This window comes from Triturus cristatus, chromosome 3_1, assembly GCF_964204655.1.
Source record: "Triturus cristatus chromosome 3_1, aTriCri1.1, whole genome shotgun sequence".
Taxonomy (NCBI): domain Eukaryota; kingdom Metazoa; phylum Chordata; class Amphibia; order Caudata; family Salamandridae; genus Triturus; species Triturus cristatus.
The window spans coordinates 921,739,729-921,753,250 of NC_140583.1; the positions used below are offsets into that span (position 1 = coordinate 921,739,729).

The 13,522-nt window shown below is 41.5% G+C and overlaps 1 protein-coding gene across 1 annotated transcript in view; it reads left to right on the top strand.

Annotated features, from left to right (window-relative positions):
- CCDC148 (coiled-coil domain containing 148) overlaps positions 1–13,522 on the top strand; it is an 871,149-nt gene that overhangs the window by 120,516 nt on the left and 737,111 nt on the right. The window lies entirely within an intron of this gene.

Sequence of the window (13,522 nt, forward strand, 5' to 3'; positions counted from 1 at the left end):
AATTCCATGATTAGAGGTGTTTAAAGTGTTTTAGAGCTAATAAGATCTCGTGGCAGATGCATGAAATCCTTTCCCAGATCTCAATAGATTTTATAGAATTAAAATAGATTTAATGTTGGAAAATTGCTCCAGTTTGCCAACATTTCTACTCCGAGAAGACTATAACGAAGACCATACATTGTAGAGAAAGAAAATATGTGGTTTTATCCAATGGGTCACCAGACACAGTCTCACCTTCTGCTCAGTTCTTGCTACCTTTGGCTCATGAGTGTTGATCAGATGGGCTGTCCTCTTAATGACACCCAGTAACTGTTTGCAAAATGTCTGCAGTGCTGAGCTCCTTCGCATCTCCTTCGCACTGTAATTACATATCATCAGGGCCATTGAAATTATGCGGCAGGGGAGGATCAAATTATTTGGCAGTATTGACTAAAATATGTGGCAAGGAAAGGCAAATTATGTGGCATTTCTCGTGGTTTGTAGAAACAGCGCTGTTGGTCTGCGCCAAATGTTAGAATGGGTTTCCGATAGCACAGCCCAGGGTCTATGTCCTAGGTTGTACAAAGTTGACTATCGATTTGTTCATCTTACAGTAGGCCTACAACGTTAAGAAGAGCCTAGTAAAAGCAATAGTGGTCATCAGGACTGTATCATTCATATGATCTATTCTAGCGTCAATAGCTAATCTTGAATAAACACGCTTAAAAAACATTCAACATCTCTCCCTTCACAAACCTCTCACTGGTTTGGTGACCACTACTGTAGATGAGTTTACATCACATAGGTAGGTAGTTACATAATTAGCTAATTAAGGTAGTGCTACGTTTGACAGCAACATGCAATATTCCATCTGTCAGTAGTTGGATACCAAATATATACATTTCATCACACAGCTGAAAGCTCGACTCTAATACCCATTACAACATTTTTTAGTGGCTGCGTCTACTCTATACTCCTGCTACTTAGTTCATGAACAAACATTGGCAAAGCCAATAGGTCTGCTCTGGCTGCCAGCCTTTTTGCTTTGACAACGTTTGTTTTATTTTGTCATAGTTTTTGCAAAACTTTAATATTGGGGAAACTGCCGGCCCGAGTCACCTAAAAATAAACATTGGCTAAAATATTTTGTTGGTCTCAAAAGCACACATTGCTGTAGTAGTCCCTGGCACTTAAGGGATAAACTAGTTTGTGTGTGAATGTGGTCATGGTGAAAGGGAAGAAAACTATCACTTACAGTGATGCTAGCCAGTGGGCTGATCCACTGCCTCATTCTGTAAGCGATAGTGGGATGAAGAAAATTGTGAATGAGACCATCACTAATGGATGAAGAGGGCTCGCTGACAGCCCCTAGAAGTAATTATATAACATATATCATTTTTGTAAAATCAAAAGGTCTTGACTAAAGCCAGACCTTAAAGTGGTTGAAGTTCTGTAAAATGGAGCAACTAAGGACAAACACAGAAACTTTGTTCAATTGTTGCCAGATGGGTGTCATAGAGAAGACAACGCATATTCTCTTTGTATGTGCATGCTCTGTCTGTTGAGTAACATACTGTCATCTTATAGTGCGTTTCCAGCCACCCATTACTGAAAATTGGTTGGCTTCATTGTCACTCTCATTTGCTTGCTTCTTATTCATTAGCTATGTCGGCTTTCCTTCCTCTTCTTGTGTTGTTTAGTCCCTGGAGCAGGAACACATTACTACATTCTTCCACAGCTTGCTTTTTTTCATTTAAGCACTCTTCGAGAGTGCATGTGTTTTTCTGCTGTCTCCCTAGTGTGCATCTCTCCCCCTTTGTTCTGCTTTCTGCTCCTCTCGCTCGCCTATATGCTTCACTCCTACACACCTGCATTAGCTTTCACCCTTGTGCTTTCTGCACATGAGAACCACGTTGCTCTCTTTCACCCTTTGATCACCTTGCCCCACCCAGCCCTGTGTTGCTTCCATCCCCTTCCTTGCTCCAGTGTTGCTGCCACTCCCACCTGCCCCTCTATATGTTGCTTCCTCCCATGTTGCTCCTGTCCCACATCCACCGTTTTGCATTCATCCTCCTACCCGCCCCATGTTGCTTCCCTCCACCCATTTAAAAAAAATGTTTTTAGCCATTTTTTAAATTTGCTGAACCAACTCAGATTAATGACTATAAAGAAAAAAAATAACAGCTACGTCATTTTGTAGCCACGCATGGTGCGCATCGCGTTCCTAAAAAGTTGCATAGCTAGCCATGTCAAAAGCCTTTTTTAAACAAAATTCTTTAGCCATGTGGCACAGCATTGGGGTTGCTGTGCCACATGGCTAACACGTTTTACGATGCTCATAGGTCTCAAAAATGAGTCCTACTGGCTTTGCCAATACTCGTTACTCTGTGCATCTTAAAAATACAACAACTGAATATATAAGAGATGAAACTACTGAAATTGCTGCTTAACACTAACCTTTAGAGTGCTAGAAATGTAGGTTTGTTAGAAAAATTGTGTCAGCTGAGCAACTGGTATGTTGATTTTTATTGCAAGCAGAAATATCACAAATAATAGAATCTTTCTTCTTCAGCTGAAGCTTGTTCTGCTGTACAGACATTGAGGTCATCTTGTCCCAAGATTTCAGTTTATAGTCGTTTGCGAAACTAAATTACTTTAAAGAGTTTGAACCTGCAGTGAAACACAGGAACAAAAGTGTCATGACAAGTAAATTTTCCAAGGCAGAACTCAATCCCTTGAACCATAATGGACCTTAAGATGTCAATGAACTTAGGGTGAACAATTTACCTACAAATTGTATTCTTAACAAATCAAACCTATAAGTTATACTGCCCATAAAGGCAACTGTCCATATTGGATCAGTGGATTTAACTCACATTTATCACAATCCGTCCCCGCCAGCTGATGAGGGTTGCATATAGTGCATATAGCGACATTTGCTCAAAGGAGCCCCCGACAGAATAGTTAACATCAGCAAATGATGTGCCTAAATGGATAATATCAAGAATACCCACCTCAATGTAATTGACAACTCCCTACTATAAACAAAAACAAGAACACTGAATTAGTTTCTGCTCCTTATTTCCCTGAATCTTCACAATTAAATAATTTTCCTCTTCCCAATATGTACTCTAACAATACTTGTATAACCATTTCACTGCATACTTTTTTTCACCTTTCTTAAGTATCGATACATTATTGGCTTCATAGAATGAAAGCAGCTCTCATAACTTCGAGGAGAATTGGATTTCAGACAACTAACAGATGTTTTTTAGGTTGTCTGGACCCTTTTATATCTTCTTCGATCCAAGTGAATGTACAATTTCCTTAAAAGGAAAACATGCCAAGGACCCAATTGATGTGAGGCCTTCTCTTTATGTTCTGGGGCAAGCAGTGGTTTCATAGCAGCATTCATGTTTGCTGCTGTCCTTTACCACTCGTCTCTTAGGGTAGCAAATACTATTGCACTCCTTTTAATACCTATGTTGCTCCTTTTTTGCATTGGACATTTCATGGGAAGCGGAGAGGAAAATAATATATTACTCTATTAAGTGATAGTGGGGTAGAATCTCAGGTATAGCATGACGTAGTAAATAAACAATGTCCTGTTAGATTTGTCACTTAAACAAAACATGTCTGTATATCCAAGTAGGTAGGACAGGGCAGTAAAAGAAATGACAGAAGACTTTAATATCTCCTGGTGCTAAGATACGAACTCAAATACATGTATAACCTTTCCTTACGGAGAGATTTTCTATAACATGGAGCCCTGTGGCAATGTTATCCTACATAGATGTGATTTTTGCATCCAGCTTTATTTGTCGGAAATACTATGATTGTTTATCACTAGTCAGTCAGTGGGGCAGAGTGGCCAGACATGGTTATACAGTGCATCTCGTTGGATATATGTCTGTCCTGGTTTTTTGGTAGCACTGGATAAAAGATGGGACAACATTGTGGATTTTAGCTCATGTGGCATTCCCGAAAATAGTCTAAAAGGCAGTAAACCTAACTCTCCTCAAACAGGAAAAGGGGTTCAACTTAAGACACAATAATTTAGGGAGCCAAAGCAATATCCTATAAAGCTTTTGGTGTCCGTTGAACTGGACTAGAATTGGCTAGTCGTGGGTGGTAGTGAACTGGGTGAGTCCCGGTCAGTGTAAAAATTATTAATGATCAACACTAGACACTAGGTCGAGGAGGAGCCCAGAACATTGTTGACAGAGGGTTATCAAAATTCAGGGACCTGTGTTTGAGATTAAGTCAGCCATGATTTTCAGTTGGCAGATGCACTCACAGGACTGTCGTCCGTCACCAGTAACCGATGAGGGACCAGTAACCGATGAAGTTACTTACCTCTTCGGAATTATGAGATCCGTTGGAACACCATGGATCTCTTTACAATCACTTGGTGATTTTGGCTACTGTAAACAGTATGGTGGGGAAATTAGGTATTGCTTGTAAAATGGGACCCAGAATTAGGGATCTCCCCATAATTCCTCATGACACAGTAACTCCTCAGGATCTAATTGTAGTGGGCCAGATGTTCGCCACCCCCAGAGTTCCTGGTACCGCTTTGGAAATGGGGAAAATGCAGAACATTAATGGGCCACTCATAACGAGCCCCTTAGTGACTAAACATGACTTTGAATGTGGATATCTCCAGAACCATTAGGTTAGGGCTGTATTCATTGTAATTGACCCATCATTGGGACCCAACCATAAAACCCAGAGCACAGAGGAAAACCACTGTGTCAGAAAACAAGGCAAATCAGACTTCCCTTGTGATCAAGGACAATATTTTCTGTCCACACTTGCCATCCTAGAATGCTTCTCTTGCAGAGAATACAACACTGGTGTCCCAAGCGCTCCATGTTATGATGCTGGACATCTATGTTTCAAGATCCTTTTCTCTCCTGGGCTGCCTATTCCATCAAGATGTTCTCCACAAATGTATCAGATTTCTGGACATTGGTGTTTTTCCTTCTGCAGCTACCCACCTTTTAGTCCCCAAATTCCCACATGGTGTACCAGGGGATGAAGGAAAGGATGAATGTGGTTCTTCAGGTGACTTTATGGTGCATTCAGCTGGGGACAGTTAACATACTTGTGATATGTTTTACCCTCAGACACAGGAACCTTTGAACACACCTACAAGACCCAACAAACGCAAATGAGTGACTGCTCCTGTTCAACATTGACGTGAGCTGCTGAGCAAGGAGAGGATCTTTAGCAATGAAGGCTTAAGAGTGTTCCATGTGTGGATTGACCCGTTGTTACAATTTAATATCCATAACAAGGAGAGAAAAGAGGAAATTGAGTGATCAGGACTGAAATCTGATATTACTTGCTGTTATAGTCGAATATCGAGGCACTGGTACTGTAACGGATGACAGTTTGATTGCCTTTTGAGGTATTGAACAGTTTATTTGCACACAAACTTGTATCTATAGCTGCATTAATAACGATTGTTCCTGTATCACTCTTCTCCTCCTTGTCCTTTGCCCATTTGGATAGAGTGCTTAGCATTAGCTCATAGTTGTTTAAATGTGATTTTTCATAATTTAGGGCCAGATGTATAAACTCTTCTTGCCTTCGGGCCTTTTGCAACCGCAAAAAGGCTTTTGCTGATGTTTCAAACCCAAATTGCGATTTGGGAACACATTACCAAATATTAGTTAGGGTTTGTGACCAAACACTGATTCGGTATTTGGAAAGGGTGTGTTGAGGGTGTCCCGTCCACATACCATATTGAAATGGTATGTATTAATGTTTTGTTATGTATTAATGTTTTGCGGCCAAATTCCGGGTGCAAAACATCAATATTTCACCACCCCCTCAAAGGAGTTGGTAAGCCTTTCGCAAATGGGAAGGGGCGCCTAAGGACCCTTTGTGAATGTTGAAAAAATATTTCTTACACATTTCATTTAAAAAAAAATTAAACCCAGCTCATTTAAATAAATAAAAATCCTTTATTTAAAAGCAATCACAGACATTGTAGTCTGCTGACCTCAGCAGGCCACCATAACTGTGATGGCTGCAATTCCTAGTGCAAACTCATATAGATCTCATTGTATTTCTATATCAATTCCTACCTCCATTCGTGTTGTGAGGGACCAATGTCTATATAAAATACTTGCACACAAAGGTCCCTGGCTGACTTTGAATTGGGTTCTCTTGTTTGCACATAACATGCAATTCCTAGTGGGTCAAAATTTGTGACGTACCTCATGGTCGACTAGCGACCCACTACGAATTGGTAATTTACAAGCCAACCTATTAGTACATAAGTTGCTTTGCAAATTACCACTCTAGTAGCAAAAACTCTGGTCGCAATTTGTAACCAATATTTTGTAACCAGTTGTACATACATCTAGCCCTCAGATTCTTAGTTCAATAGTGTGTACTCAGAGGGACTTGGGGAGATGAAGGGAGGTGGTTGACATTCTGAATAAATCCATGCTATTTGGATTATAATGAACACGATTTGGAAAACTAATAGGGCCAAATAAAGGGAAGAGGAAGACTATGTAAAGGGTATGTGGAAAACGTTAAATGATTATGGGTAAGGTGTTCAGGGATTCAAAGTAAGAGAGTAATGGGAGAGGGGATATTACCCAAAACCATATACCCTTACCATTAATCCATTACATTTTACCCATAATCCTTTATATTTATCCTTTCCCTTACTCCTGTACCCTTAATCATTTACCCCTTTCCTTTAGCGTCTTTTTCTGTACCCTTGGCCCTTCACCTAAATCCATAACCTTTACCCCAACCATACACATTATTTTTAACTTATTACACCCTTAGCCATAAAGCCATGTTTACAGACCTTTAACCTACCCTTATCCTTTGACTCCATATCCTTAACTCAAAGTTAACATTTACTCCTTTAACTACACCTTAACCCCTTAACCTTACTACCTTGCAGCCTGGCCCATAGCTCTTACCATCGCTATTTCCCATTGCCCATAATTTCTTACCTCTTTATCCTTTAACCCTTACCCATAACTTTATACCCTTAAGCCCTCAACCTTAACTACTTACCCATTCCCCTTAGCCATAACCCCTACCCATACCTCTTCACCCCTTGCACCTTCACTCTTAACTCCTTGCACCTCTATCCTCAATCCTTACTCTTAACATATTACTCTTTCTCCCTTACCCATAACCCCTTACACATGTTCCCTAATGTTAACCCTTAACCCCTTATCATTAGTTTAATCCCTTACCTCTACTCCCTTGTTCGCTTACCCTTAGCCCATACCCCCTTATCCTTAAATCCTTATTGCCTTATCCTTTATTGCTTCTCCTTAACTCCCTACCCTATAACCTTCATCACTTGCCCTTAACCCTTGCCCTTAACATCTTACCCCAGCCATTACCCTTGCCACTTAACCTTTGTGGCGTGATGCAACGTGAGAGGAGAGGAGGGACCAACGATCCTGCTGTGTGCGGTTTGCCGGCTGGATCATCGATGGTTCAACATTCTGCACTATGTTGCACTACCCAGCCTACTTGCCCTTCGCCCTCCTGCCCCTCCCTCCCGGCCTCGTCCAGCATCTAGCACCTAGCAGTTGGATTATAGGCTACCTGCCGGCCCTTCGGCATGCTGTAGCTCAACATCTTCATGGGGAACACCACGAGGAGCAGAGCAGGCAAGGATAGAAGGCGGAGGGAGAAGGCAGTGCAGGCACGCCATTCAGCTCGCAATCTCTTGGTTCAGCAGCAGCCTAAAAACAGTGGCCAGGAAGGTGAGACAGCCACAGTGGGGCAGTTGAGTGGCTTAATCGTAAAGGTGGCAGGAGGTTCCAATGCATAGAGCACAGTAGCATAGGAGCTCAGCTACAGGGCTGTAATCAATAGGCAGAAGGCACCACCTGCTGAACGGATGTGGCCGGCAAATAAGGCTGGTGCAGCTTGTGCGGGTTTTGGTGCCCGCTCTGCTATTGCAGCGCCACCGCACCCTGGCCAGCCACCCCACCAGACACACAACCAGACAGATACCCCCTGGGACAAACAAATTTAGGGTGGGATGGGCAACACAGCTGAGGGCTACACTGCAGGTATACGTAGGCGCCAGAACATCAATATAGCCATAAATGAATCAAAAAGCATAACCCAAGGCATCTTCCAATCTCCAGAAAATCTAGACTCACTCTGGATAAAGCCTACAGTAGGTCAGAATTATGATCCAAGTTGTCTCCCAGCATCCCCCAGACTAGGCCTGCTTGAGAAAGCCCGTAAAAAACCCACAAAAGTTCATATAATCAGCAAAATCTGCAAGTTCCTAAAAGGTTTTATCATACGGTCTGGATGAGAAATGGCACTGCAACCGCTTGCACGGAGAAAGAAAAAAACTGCAAGCTTTACCAACCTGCAAAAAGCATCAAATCAAAATCTGCCTGGGAGATTCGGTGTCTAATCTTGCCAGTGCCCTGCATGTTTAAAAAAATCAATAAAGGTGCCATCAAAATGTCACTTTTGAAAGGACCCAACCAGGACCATATTTTCTGCTGCAGGCAATATGGAATCCCTTCCAGCACCAATTTCACCGACCACAAGCAATTTAAGACTGTGAGGCAATCCGTGACACTGAACCACCCAAGCTGATGTGGGCATTGAAGTAATGTTTGAAAACGATGAAAATGACAAAAATGATGTGAATTACGCGAATCAAACCAAGCTTCAAACCAAGCCTTAATATCACCTAGCCCAGCTCCCACAGACATTCGTTTATCTAAGGTTTCCAACTCGCCTCCTTCGAAAACAAACAAAGCAAGGAGGCCCTACTCCGTCATATACCTCCGCTTTGTAAACATGAACTCCTAGGAGCCTCAACAATTAACCCAGGTCGGCTCTCTCCCAGCTTAACCCCTCAAAAAGAGAAACTGATTGTACATTCAGAAAAGAGGACTCACCAGTTCAACTGTCTATCCAAGCTGCAGCAGGGACTCAGAGCATGATGGATGACCTGCTGCTGGTCCATGATCAAAAGGCTAAGGACTCCGCACACCGAAAGCAAGTGTGTACTGTATAATATTTGGTAATCAAATGCACAGCACCAAACAGTCTTCACACCATAGTATTAGTCAAGGAGCAGACATGATATTCTACATTTTTCTAATGTCTTAACACCATTAGAGGCTGTGCCAACCCTTGAGAAGATGTCCTGGGCGAGCATTGAATCCAATTAAATCCTATCCAGTACGGAAGGTAAGTTACAGGAGACTTCGCTTGTGACTTGGGCCTCAAACTTAATGGCTAGGAAAGTTTTCCAGGAGAAAGACTGTTTACAGGGCTGGGGAATTAGGATCAGCATGTATCGTGCAGAAGCCTATCTGGCCTGCTTGCCAACCAAAATGACCCCATTCCATCACAATTCTCAAAAAATAATTAGAAAGTTTACTCCATCCTTAGAACCCCTATTGGCAAAAAGATTTCATCTTCTTCCTCAAAAAATGTCATGCATCCTCCAACAGATGAATGTAGATCTACACAACTGCATCTAGGCTGGCTATCAGCAGACCTTTATGGTGGCGAGTGCCTAAATCTATGAATCTAAGCTCATGGAATATAAATGGATTCCATAATGAAAGTCACAATAAGGATTTCATAAATCTCCTGAGGGATCATCAATTTATACTCCTACAAAAAAACATTGTTAAAACATACTCCATTGACGGATTTGTAGCCTATTTCAGTCGAGCCCATAAAACAGTATGGTTTGGCCACCCAAATAGGGTCCTGGCAATCTTCATGGCAGCTGGACTTAAGATAGAAAGTGAGCTGCTGGTATCCGGCGATGAAAACATCCTAATCATTAAGCTGAAGAACTGGCATGCAAAAATTAAGAGGCCCCTTTTATTAATCAATTTATATATTCACCCGGATCCGGGATCTAGGAAAGCCATTTCATTTAAAATTTCAAATATCTTACTAGACAGTCTGCCAGACCCAACGCCACCAGAAATTTTGGTGACAGGAGACTTTAGTATGAACCTTCTGTGGCCATTTGCCCCAGATGACCATATCACACAGCAGGATCAACTCTGGCTTGTTCCCAAACAATCTCCGGGAACAAAAATCAATAGGACACGGGACACAAAAGCAGTGTTGCTGGTAAAAGATATGGAATCCTTGGGGCTAAGAGTATTAAATGGTAGATACCAGCAGTGTGCAACTCCATAATTGACTTCACAGCAGCCACTATCCCCCTACTTCACGTAATTACATCATTCTAAATCAAAAAATCGTACAAAAGCGATCATGGACAACAAATTCTAGAGCTTGATGCATCCTCCATCAGCAGGCAGTTCTGTGCTGGGAGAAATCGAAGCAATAAATTACCAGAGATTACAGTGGTCTGATGATACTATAGAAGCTATTGGGAAAGTCTCAGTAGCCCTTATTAATGATTCCTTTTTAATGAACATCTAACTCCGATCTTCAAATGGGCACTCTTTACAAGAAATCTAATAATTATCTACTCGTTAAGAAACCGACCAAGCACACGCCAAGTCACAAAGTGCTCACAAGATTTAAAAACGAATCAGTTATCCGCCTCATGTTGTATTGCGAAGAGAAATCATAACCAAATACTGAGAATGGCTCAGAGGCAGCCTGGGAACCCTCTGATTCAGGCCAGCTTATGAATAAAACTTACAGGAAGATGGTTTGGGAGGAAAAATTAGCAACAAAGCAAGACTTCTTGGCAAAAGCTCTGAATCTCAGTAAAAAGAAAATGCTTGAGGGACTTCTGAAGGATGGTGAATATCCTAAATAGGGCCCCAAATGCCGCAATTAATTCAAACTTGACAGAAACAAGGTGAGTCACCCTTTTTACCAAACATGTTAATCAATCCTCAGAGGAAACAACACCCTCCAAGTATGAGTCAAAAAACACAAGCTCATTAATGACTACATGCCATGCCGATAGTATGCTCAGCTTTTCAGAAGATCAAGTATGTAAATCCATTCTGAAGTGCAGACGTGATGTGGCCCGGGCCCAAATGGAATACCACAAGCACTCTATAAAACAAATTCACCTTCTGGGCGGCCAGCCTGACAATTGTTTTTACCAGTGCTTTACAGCTAGAAAGAATTTCCGGTTTCTGGAAAGACTCCATAATTAGTCTGATCTTCAAAGGGGTGACCATCAACAGCCCAAAAGTTATCACCTCATTACACTGTTAAGATACTGGCGCAAAGCATTCTGCAGGCCTTCTGCTAAACGAACTATCAATTTGGGCTGAAATAAAAAACATCATCAATCTGGGTTTACACAAGGTGGTGGCACGGCAATTAATATCTTATCACTCTCTGTAACAATGGATAAATGAAAGCAAAACAAGCAAGCGGCCTATCTTTACTTTGTGGAGCAGGCAGCGTAATCTTCTTTGGCAGAAATTGGCATGCTGGGGCAACCCTGAACACCTTTTAAAAGCAAAACAGATGCTATACACAGGCACTTGGGCAAGAGTGAGACTAGGGGACGGCTCCTTCCTGTCCAGGGTTTAAAGCAAGGATGAGTATTGGCGCCATATTTGTTCAATCTATTTTTGGAAGACCTCACCCCTGCCCTGGAAGAGGTAAATGCTCATGCTCCATGCATATCTCTAACTTTTTGCATGCAGATGATATGAGTCAAACAAAAGTCTGTCTACAACGGCTCATTGACAGACTAATTAATCAGCAACCAATGGCATGTCAATAAATCAAAAGAAAAACAAAGTCATGGAAGTGAGTAATAGGACACAGAAAAGGCATAAATGGTTTCTACAAGAATTGGAATCGGTGGAAACCTATAGATATCTTGGAGTATTATTTGATGATAAAGGTTCCTTCCACCAACACAGGCAGGAGCTTCAAAGGAAGGGTAACGCGCTAATTCTATCATTTCGAACACTACAGAGATCCTTGGATGACCCAAGCTTCCTATCATTGCTAAAGGTAATAGCTGCAAAACTAACCCCGAGCCTAACCCATGAAAGCGAGGCGTTACAAGGTAAAGACATAAGTGCTTTGAACTAGATTATTACGAAAATATTTAGATCGCTTTTTCATCTTCCATCTAACGCTTCTCTGGCCCTGATAATACTTGAGTAGGCTTAGTAAATCAGTCAGCTGCCAGAAAGGGCACATACATCAAAGTATGGAACGGAGTACAGGCCTCAACGGCCAACTAACTGTGTAAAGTCCACTGGCACGAAGTCCAAACAAACAACATGCCCCTGCTTGCCGGTATCCAGACTCGGGCATTGATGCCCTGGGTGTTTGACCCTTATGGAAAACGACCCTTCCCCAAGGGTCATTTAAAAAAACGATAAATGGTGTAATGAAAACATCTCAGTGGCTATGGACAAAGAGGCACCATCAGCCAGATCTCATGCCTGGATGGTCATAAACCACTATAAAATCCCAAAACTTCAGCCGTATCCAGAGGCCAGATGGTCTAAGCAACTAAAAGAGCACTTTATTAGATACCGCTTCGGCCTGCTCCCAGGACGTGCCCACACTGTGTCTTGGCTTCAGGAAGCAGAAACTCCATGATCCAGGTTGTGCAATGCAGAGGGGGAAAATATTGTTCATGTAACATGTTTGATCTGGTCTCATGAATGAAAGGAAAGCGTTGATGAAAGCACCTTTTAACCAACATGGCATTCGAACCTGCACACAAGCTGTGGTTGCGTGCTTCAAGGCAACGGACATCACTTTGAATTATCATTTTACTAAATTTTTAAAGCAAGCTGCGGAAAAATGCAAAGACTATGAACTTTATTAATTATGTTGTTCTAACCTTATCAACATTATTTTGGACTACCATTTTACATTTTAAAACTTGCTGTGGCACAAATATCCTAATGTATGCTAAGGTTTTTAATAACTATGCATAATAAAAATGCCCTTACTACTTTACCCATAATTCCTGTCCATTACCCTTAAACCCTTACTCATACACTTAACCCTTACTCAGACACTTAACACATTGCCCCTTACCTTTGTTCTAAAAATATTATCCATAAAATGTTATTTATATAACTTACAGTGAAATGGTAAATGAGAAAGTGGTCTATGAAGGAATTCCACGTGTAGTCCACAAGGAAATGCCCACGAGGTAATAGCCTGACAATTAACTGGATGCAAACAAGTGGTAGATTCTCATTTTTCACAACCTGTTTCGCCATTTATCGTTCATTTACCCTACATGGAAAGTTTTCATTGCCTCATTTTGAGATATAACTTGTGAGCTGCTCATGAGTGAGTGAACTGAGCATCATACATTTATCCATTTCTGAAAGTAACCTAGGCAAGTGGGCTAAACCTCTACACAGCATCATGACTATCTTCACTCATAGCCTGCCCTTTGTTATTGCTCCATTTAAAAAAATACTAGAGGCAGGTAGAATACATTTTTTGTATTCCTGCGCTCCATAGACTGTACCAAATGTTAAAACAGTTACCTTAAACTGTTTCTAGATTGTTGCTGTTGTCATCTACTTAATGCAAATTTCTATATTTATGGTATACCTTTGTCTTG